Raw genomic sequence first — 10,076 nt, 5'->3', positions numbered from 1 at the left:
ATTAAATTGGGGCTCAATTTAATTAGTAAAAGTCCAACAGGTTTGACCCAAGTCCAACCTCCATGGATCCCTAATCTGGCCCATCATAACTCTTTATAAAAGGAGATAAGAAAGGAGATTAAATGAGATTTTTCTCATTAATTTTCGTGCTCCCCTGTGGGAGTGGACAAAAAAATCGGTTTTTGAGAAAACTGATATTTTGTCTTCTTTCTAATCAAACCCTTTTCGATTCTGACAAGCTTTGTCCACCCAAAGGTCATTATCTAAGTTCGGGATACAGATTAGAAGATTTGTGGTTGAGTACGAAGAACATCACGTGGAGAAGGCGCAAGCAATCGTTGATTCTTTGGAGAATCAGATCGGTAATTCTAAACCGTAGGAATTCATGTTTTAGGTTTTTATTCCTTTTACACGAATTATGTGCGTTCTTGGATGCAATTCTGTGTTTAACATGTAGTTAATTAATCCCATAATCGGTCAAATAGATCCATAGATCTGATTTATTTGTGAATGCATGACTTCCGCTGTGCAAGGGGCTCCAAACCCCAGCACGAAGAAGGATCATTTCCCGATGCCATTCATTGACCAAATGCTAAGATATTGGCCGGGAAGCAATACTTCAACTCCCTTGATGGGTATAACGGCTACTTCCAAATTGCTGTGAACCCAGATGATCAAGAAAAGACAACATTTACATGCCCCTTTGGCACCTACGCCTACAGAAGGATGCCATTCGGACTCTGCAATGCTCCAGGTACCTTCCGAGATGCATGATGAGCATCATCTCTGACTTGTTAGAAGATTGTATTGAGATCTTCATGGACGACTTTACCGTCTATGGGGACACATTTGAGCAAGGGATCCATAGCCTGAACAGAGTGCTGGAGAGGTACCGACAGAAGTACCTGGTCTTAAATTTTGATAAGTGCCATTTCATGGTCACTGAGGGCATTGTCCTGGGCCACGTCGTGTCAAGCAGGGGAATTGAAGTTGATCAAGCCAAGGTGGCTGTCATTGCAAAGCTTCCATACCCAACAAATAAAAAGGAAATCCAGGCTTTCCTGGGCCATGCTGGCTTTTACAGACGCTTCATAAAAGATTTTGCAAAGATTGCCCAACCCTTGACGAGGCTGCTACAAAATGAAGTGGAGTTTGAGTTTTCCGATGCCTGCAAAGCCGCCTTCCAGATTTTGAAGGACAGATTGATCAGTTCGCCAATCATCCGCTCCCCCGACTGGAGTCACCCTTTGTCACGACCGCCCATACAAGGGGTACCACAAACGCGGCGATCGTGACCGACATGCATGGATTACAATTTAAAAAGAACAACTTAATTGATTTGAAGAAAGGAAAACAACTTAGTTTAAAGATTTTAAGGTTATATTTTTTTTGAAAAGACATAAGATAAAATACTTTTAAAAAGACAAGGGAAAAATTGGACTTAAGAAATATAATAACTAAAAACTAAAGTAGAACAAGCACTTAACTTAAATTAGGAGAATACCATTTTCAAAAGACAACGTAGATGCACGTTTAAATCCTAACACCACCATACATGTCCCAACACCAAAACGAAAAGCTTACGGTCTTAAGACACGAATTAAAACATAGCAGCGGATAAATAAGGTTCAAGGAGAGTCAAGGATCACGCCTATGTATGACGACACAACGTATCCTAAGGTCTCTAGCCAGCTCAACATCCACCGCAACATCCCGCTCAACCTGCAAAATTTTTAAAAGAAATTGCAGGGCTGAGTACTTGTTGTACTCAATGGGTTCATGCCGAAAACATTTATCAAGTTATGTCATCCATACCAGTGATCTCGAGTTTTATACGCAGTAAAGAAAAAAATCACGAGAACACAAAAATGTTTCATAGACTGGCCAGTCAAATAATCTCCCCATTTTTCACATCAATCCAACAATCACAACCACAGTGCGACGAAAGTGTGGCCACACTATTCGCCCATGAGACCGGCCGACTTGCAAGGACGGCTCACGATCCCACCAGTGTACACAGCCCGATAGGGTTTACGGCCCTACTCGGACCCGAATTCGTTTCACAAAACAGCCATATAGTCTAACGAAGTAAACTCATACGAACTAGGCATCAGGCACACAATCTCATAACAAAAACAGTCCATGGCATGACATAACAGTTAAACCACCCTTGTATCTCCACATAATATTTTTTTTGGAAAAATAAAGAGGTTTGAAAAGAAAGCCCACCTCGTTCTCTTAGCAAAATCACAACCCAACTTAGCAACCCTCGATCCTCGAGTTCACGAAAACACAACACCCTTGTCAACGACAACACAAGTCAGCCTCACACAAAAACATACTACTATGCATGTCCTATCGCTTCACTCTCATTGTTCTCCTCAATCCCAAAGCCCAACATACATCACAAGGGTATAAAACACACGTAACACCTTTCAACTTATCGCAAGTGATTTCATCATTTAAACACGTTCCTTGCACATACATGCATCATATAACACCTTTAAACTTGAAACTAAGTGTCATTTAATCAAGGCAGAAAACTGGCAGAATTGCGCGACCGTTTTGTAAAAATCACTATAAATTCATCCGACCTCAAAACATGCTAAATTTTGGTCACAACACAGAGGACACATTCAAGTTCATCCATGAAAATTTTCATATCGAAATCACGTCATTTAGTCAGTCATATCACATATTGAACTCTCTGGTCGGAACATATAATTTCTGACAGTATTGCGCAGTTCATTTGAAAAATTCACCATAATTTCATACGATGCCCAAAAAGGCCGAAAGTTTAACACAATACAGAAGACACATCAAATTTTCATATCGTTCAAGAATCACGTCAATCGGAGTTCATTTGGTCAGTCAAACAGAAAACGAAACATTCATGGCGAGAACTCACGTTTCTGGCAGATTTGCGCAGTCGACTTCAAACATTTATTAAAAATTCATTTTTCGATAAAACAGGCTGAAATTCACACGAGACGCAGTAAACATCTTGAAGTTTACTCAGTAAAAACTTCGTAGCAAAATTCGTTCGTTTGATGGGTCGAATACAGATCATAAGTCACTGGTCGAGCATCACAGAAATCTGGTTCAAATTCGAAAATAGGGTTTTTAAATTTCCACAACGAAAACACCGATTCTTCATGCTCGAAAACACATCATCATGCTTACACATTCCTCAAACACATATTTGCATACCAACTCATATTTTTCACAATTATTTCGATCCAATCACACGTGAATTCAACCAACAATTGCAAAATCAAACAAGTTCTTACGACACACGATTTCCCCCGTTAAAACTCGCGATCTATCAAACCTACACTCTTTACATGCATGTAGGACTCAAAACATGGTTCAAAAGCGAAGGAGGAGGAAAAGTGTGTGATTATACCTTCCTTTGACAAAACGAATCGGTAGAAACGTGGAATGGAGCGATTCGTCGGAGGTTCTCGAAGCTAACTTCAACGGATGCGAGATCAAAGCTTGAATGGAAGGTTTTTGGAGATGGGAGAGTGGGAGAGGAGAGGAGACGTGTGGGAGAGAATGAGGGAGGGAGCGTGTGATGTTATGGGGGCTAGGGTTAGGGGTTAGTTTATTTTATGTACTAGGATTTATTTACACCCAATTAATAAATAAATTGTGGAAGGAATAAATTAAATACAAATCCCACAATCATGAGGCAAAGTAGGCGTGTGATTTTTGAGGGAAAAGAGGCCAAAATTTGCTGATTTAATTACAAGGAAATATAGCAAATTTTTACTTGGAGAGAATATTCATAAATTAGGAATTAAAGGTGAATATTCCATAAACAAGGGAACAAAAATAAATTAAATCCCCAAGTAGGAATTAATATGGTGGGGCCGAAAATTTCAAGAAAAAAAAAATTGTACAAGGAAATTATTTAAATCCCCAATTAAATAGAATAGGATTTAAATTAGGAAATTTCTTTATAGGAAAAAGGCTCTCATAAAATAGGCAACAACTAATTAAATTCCCACAAGGAAAATAATGCCTAGGGGGGGCGTGTGATATGGGAGTAAAGTAGGAGAAAAATATTCACATCCCCAATTAATTAGGCATAGGAATTTATTTATTTGAATAAAAAGGGATTCCACAAATTAGGGAACAAATAAAATATCCCTCCAAAATTTATTGGAGGAGCCGAAAATTGCTAGGCTCAAATAGCCAAGGAATATCCCAACTCTCTATTTATTTTGGGTGAAGAAATACATTATCACATGATTTAATTGGATTAAATTCAAAGGAAGGGAGTCAATAAAGCACCAATTAAATCAAAAGGAAATTAATTCTTTCTCCTATAGGAAATTTTCGAAAACTCCCAAGGAAAAATAAAATGGAGTTCGAATTTCATGTAGTACAACTTAGGGGTCATTTGGTTTGGATTTAATTTGGATAAGTATCCCAAAATAATTAATTAAATCCACAAGAAGAAGTATTATTTCAATAATTAGGAAGGGCCGAATATTTCAATGAATCGACTCGAGAAAGGATAAATGCATGATCCTATTAATTATTTCCCCACATTGGAATAACATAAATCTCAAGCTCGTCATTCCACAATAACCACGTCAATTTATTTCATACAAAGCACTTAATCACATAGAATCAAACGTTTCAGAATTCCCCAAAATTCCAATTACATAAAATGAAGTCACAAAAGTTTGGGATGTTACATCCTTCCCCTCTAAACAGAAATTTCGTCCCGAAATTTAAACGTCTCACATAAACATCTCGGGAAACTTTTCTTTCATCTTATCTTCTAACTCCCACGTAGCTTCCTCGGGACCATGGTGCTTCCACAACACCTTCACGGACGCTATCGACTTGTTTCGAAGCTCTTGGACCTTCCGATCTAGTATTGCTTCGGGCCTTTCCTCGTAACTCATGTCGGGGGTTAGGATCACTTCCTCTTGGTGAATTACATGTTTGGGGTCGAACACGTACTTGCGCAACTGCGACACGTGGAACACGTTGTGCACGTTCCCAAAGCTGGGAGGTAACGCCAATCGATACGCTACAGGACCTACTTCGTCGATGATCTCGTACGGTCCAACAAAACGCGGTTTCAGCTTGCCCTTCACCCCAAATCTCACAACTCCTCTCGTCGGGGACACTTTCAAGAACACTTTGTCACCAACGTCGAATTTGATTTCCGTTCGACGCACGTCAGCATACGATTTCTGCCTATCTTGAGCTTCCTTGATCCTTGCACGGATTTGATGCACAATTTCGGTCATCTCCTTTATGGCATCGGGTCCTAACATCTTTTTCTCGCCAACTTCATCCCAATACAGTGGGGATTGACACTTCCTGCCGTACAAGGCTTCATACGGAGCCATATCGATCGTCGCTTGATAGCTATTGTTGTAGGCGAATTCAACCAATGGTAGAACCGTTTCCCAACTTTCCCCTCGATCTAAGACAACTGCTCGCAACATATCTTCAAGTGTCTGAATCGTCCTCTCGGACTGCCCATCCGATTGCGGGTGATATGCAGTGCTGAAGTTCAGTTGTGTGCCCAATTCGCGTTGCATACTCATCCAAAACTTTGATGTGAACTTCGTATCGCGGTCGGATACAATGGTCTTTGGCACTCCGTGCAATCGCACAATCTCGTTCACGTAGAGCTTTGCTAGTTTGTCCGCGCCATAAGTAATCTTAATCGGTAAGAAGTGTGCGCTTTTAGTAAGTCGATCAATGATCACCCAGATCGCAGTGTTGCCCTTCGGTGACCTTGGCAAACCCGTCACGAAATCCATAGCTAGATGCTCCCACTTCCATTCAGGAATTTCGAGCGGTTGCAACTTCCCATATGGTCGCTGGTGTAAGGCCTTCACTTGTTGGCATGCTAGACATCGTTCCACATATGACGCTACATCCCCTTTCATCCCATTCCACCAAAACCGTTGCTTCAAATCCCGATACATCTTCGTGCTTCCGGGGTGTGCGGTGTAAGGCGTGTCGTGCGCTTCACTCAAAATCTCCTCTTTTAGCACCTCATCGCTTGGCACACACAATCGTCCATCGTACGTCAATGCATTATCCGCCTCCTCGAGGTAATGATCAAGCTTCTCGGCTCTCACTTTCGCGCGTAATGCCTCCAACTTTCCATCACGTCGCTGGGCTTCTATGAGTTTGGTTCTCAAATCTGGCTCAATTACTAGTGTCGCCAATTTTGCACCTACTGTCTCGGGCGCTTTCACTATTTCCAAACTCATCTTGTCAAACTCGTGAATCAAAGCTTCCTCTTGCGTTAGGAAATAAGCTAGTTGAGGTTGGTTCTTCCTACTCAAGGCATCGGCGACCACGTTCGCCTTGCCTGGATGGTAATTAATACCACAGTCATAGTCTTTCACGACCTCTAACCAACGTCGTTGTCGCATGTTTAGCTCCTTCTGCTCGAAGAAGTACTTGAGACTCTTGTGATCCGTATAGATTTCGCATCTCACTCCATAGAGATGATGTCTCTAAATTTTCAGCGCGTGCACCACTGCTGCTAACTCCAAATCATGCGTCGGAAAATTCAACTCATTTGGTCTCAACTGTCGGGAAGCATATGCTATCACCTTCCCATCCTGCATCAATACGCATCATAGTCCTACTTTTGACGCGTCCGTGTAGACGGCGAAGTCCTTGTCGGGTTCTGGTACCGCTAGGACTGGTGCAGTAGTCAATTTTTCTTTCAACAGTTGGAAACTCGCCTCACACTCTGGCGTCCAAACCACTTTGATTCCCTTCTTAAGTAGTTGCGTCATCGGTCTCGCAATTTTAGAGAATCCTTCAATGAAGCGTCGATAATATCCCGTCAATCCCAAGAAACTGCGGATTTCACTTGGCGTTTTCGGCGATTTCCAATTCTGTACGGCCTCGACCTTTGCTGGGTCTACTTGAATCCCATTTGCCGTCACAATATGACCAAGAAAGTTCACTCGAGTCAACCAAAACTCACACTTACTAAACTTGGCATATAGTTTCTCTCTTTGCAACGTTTCCAACACTGTTCGTAGGTGCTGTCCATGCTCCTCCTCGTTCTTCGAGTATACCAACACGTCGTCGATGAAGACTAACACAAACTTGTCAAGATACTCGTGGAAAACTCGGTTCATCAAGTCCATGAAAACGGCTGGGGCGTTGGTCAGCCCAAATGGCATCACGACGAACTCATAATGGCCATAACGAGTGCGAAAAGCAGTCTTAGGCACATCCTCTCGTCGGACCTTTAGTTGATGATACCCTTATCTCAAATCCATTTTCGAGAATACGCCCGCTCCTCGTAGTTGGTCAAACAAATCGTCAATCCTTGGCAGTGGGTACTTATTCTTCAAGGTCATCTTGTTAAGCTCGCGGTAGTCGATGCACATCCTCATCGTTCCGTCCTTCTTCTTAACGAACAGAACTGGCGCTCCCCATGGTGACACACTGGGTCGAATGAAACCCAAGTCCAACAGTTCCTGCAACTGGACCTTCAACTCGGCCAACTCCTTAGGGGCCATTCGGTATGGTGCTTTCGACACTGGCGCCGACCCTGGTTCCAAATCAATGGTAAATTCCACTTGTCTGTCGGGTGGCGGTCCTGGCAAAGCTTCTGGAAACACATCGGGAAAATCTCGCACTACTGCCACGTCTTCCACTTTCAATTCTTTCTTTTCTTCCCCATTCAAGTATACCAGATACGCCGGAAGCCCTTTTCTTATCATCGTGGTTGCTTGCAATGCGGAGATTATGGAGGTTCGTCGGTTCATGAAGATCCCATACAAGATAGTCGGCTCTTTACCCGGGGCTTGAAAGGAAATCTGCCTCTCTTTACAGTAAATCGTTGCGTGGTTCTCGGTAAGCCAATCCATTCCCAAGATTAAGTCTACATTCTCCAAAGGCATAACATGCAAAAAGTTGGGCCACTACTTCTAGTTCTCCTAACACAAACTCTATGTTCGAGCAAGTTCTCACAATATCAATCAATCCTCCAACCGGTGAAGACACATTCAAACTCGATTCAAGCATAGCAGTAGGGAGTTCTAAGGCATTCACACATGACACGGAAATAAAAGAGTGCGAAGCACCCGTATCAAACAGCACAATAATAGGCAGTTGTTGGAGCGTTCCCATACCTGCCAAATTCTCCTTGCCTTTGCTGGCTTGGGGTCCCTGCCCTTGATTCCCTTTGAGTGCATATGCCCTTGCTGGTTGTGGGGCCACTTGCCGGATTGGTTGAGGCTGCTGTGGTGGTCTCTGTCCTTGCCCGTTCTTCACTCCACCTTTGTTGTTGTTTGGGCACTCTCGAGACATGTGCCCGTTTCCACCGCAGGCATAACACCGAATGCCTCCAACTCGGCACTCCCCAACATGATGCTTGGAGCACCGATTACAGTAGAGTGTTCTCTGTGGGTTTCCCCTCTGCTGTGGCACAATTTGGCGCCCATGATTTTGCGGTTGCCGAAGAGTGGAGAAACGCCTCTTGTTGTCAAAAGGAGCTCGGTTTCCCTCCCATTTCCTCTTGTCTCTAAAGTTCGCTTGGGGTGCAGATGGGGTAGGGTTTGTTGTCCTCTCATTCTTGGGCAGTGCTTCCTCCACATCTAAGGCACAACCTAACACCTCGGAATAAGGAATTCCCCTCCGACTAGCCACTGCGACCCTTATCTCTGTCCTAAGGCCGGAACGGAACTTCGCAGCCATCTTCTCGTCTGTATCCACCAATTCTGGCGCATAGCGAGTCATCTCACATAGGGCGCGGTCGTACTCTGTGACCGTCATACTTCCTTGCTTCAACGTGTGGAACTCCACTACCTTCGCCCGCCGATAACTTTCCGGAACATACTTGTTGTACACCTCTTCCTTAAAATCCTCCCAAGTAAGTGCCTCACGGCGAGCGGGGTCCATGGTTCTCTTCTTTGTTTCCCACCAAAAGTCAGCGGGTCCTGTCAGCTGATAAGTCACGCAGGCCAGGCGTTCTCTGTCCGTGCATCCCATGAACTCAAAGATATGCTCAATATCGCGCACCCATGCCTCCGCCTTCGGGGGCTCTCCCAACCCGTCGAATTTGGGTGGGTTCTCTTTGCGAAAGGCTTTGATATACTCCCTTTCGTTTGGTTGGGGTAGAGGTGGTGGTGGAGGCGGGGGTGGATTGCCGACACTTCCTTCTGTCTGCTCCCCCACATTGTTCTCCACACGCGGACCACGTCTACGTCTCGGGGGCATGTTGATCTAAAACACAGGTTAGCACCGTTGTGAGTACATCGTTATTAAAACATCATCGCTTTCATGCACGCGTATGATACGATAAAACACAATTACTTAAAAGCACGTGAAAAGGGAAACTTCCATAAAACGTGGAAAGGAAAACAAAAGCATTTGTTCGGAAAACAAAAAGGTGCTACTTCCACTGTCTTAACAACTTAAGGAAAAGAAAACAACATCACACATCTATCTAGTGCTAATATCCTCTTCCGGGTCTTCTTCCTCTTCCGGGTCTTCTTCCTCTTCCGGGTCCTCTTCCTCTTCTACGTGGTACTCATCAATCATACGGAGATCTTCTTCGTCATCCATACCATCATCCGTGTTAACATCCACGTAGTCATCTTCGAAACCCGGGACCATGCCTTCTTGTGGTACGGCTTCTCTTACTGCCGTTGGTTTAACCTCGATCACATCTTTGTCTTCCCAAAAGGTCTCATCTTCTTCTTTCTCTGTCGATGGTGGTCGCTCGGAACATGAGTCAATCAAAGCACAGGTTAAGGCCTTTAGAAAACCTTTCATGTCGCCGGCCATCATCTGGTTTCTTGGTTCGTACCACGTGAACCGACTGGCTGTTGTTTCCAACCAAGACTCCCAATTGTCGGGCATCAACTCAATTAGTCTTCTTATGCCACCATAGGCCGTTACATGGTACCCGTAGACATCTCGCCATAGGGTCTCAAAACGGGCGACAACCTCTCTCAAGGCCTTGCCTTCCTCTCTCTCATAGTGGTCGTAACCGTAAATCGCTTGTCGCATTCTAGCACTATACTGACTGCTCTTAAGCGCGGTTCGTTTCGTTCGTACCA

The sequence above is a fragment of the Salvia splendens genome, chromosome 19, assembly GCF_004379255.2.
Source record: "Salvia splendens isolate huo1 chromosome 19, SspV2, whole genome shotgun sequence".
NCBI classification, from domain to species: Eukaryota; Viridiplantae; Streptophyta; class Magnoliopsida; order Lamiales; family Lamiaceae; genus Salvia; species Salvia splendens.
This window is presented reverse-complemented; position numbering follows the sequence as displayed.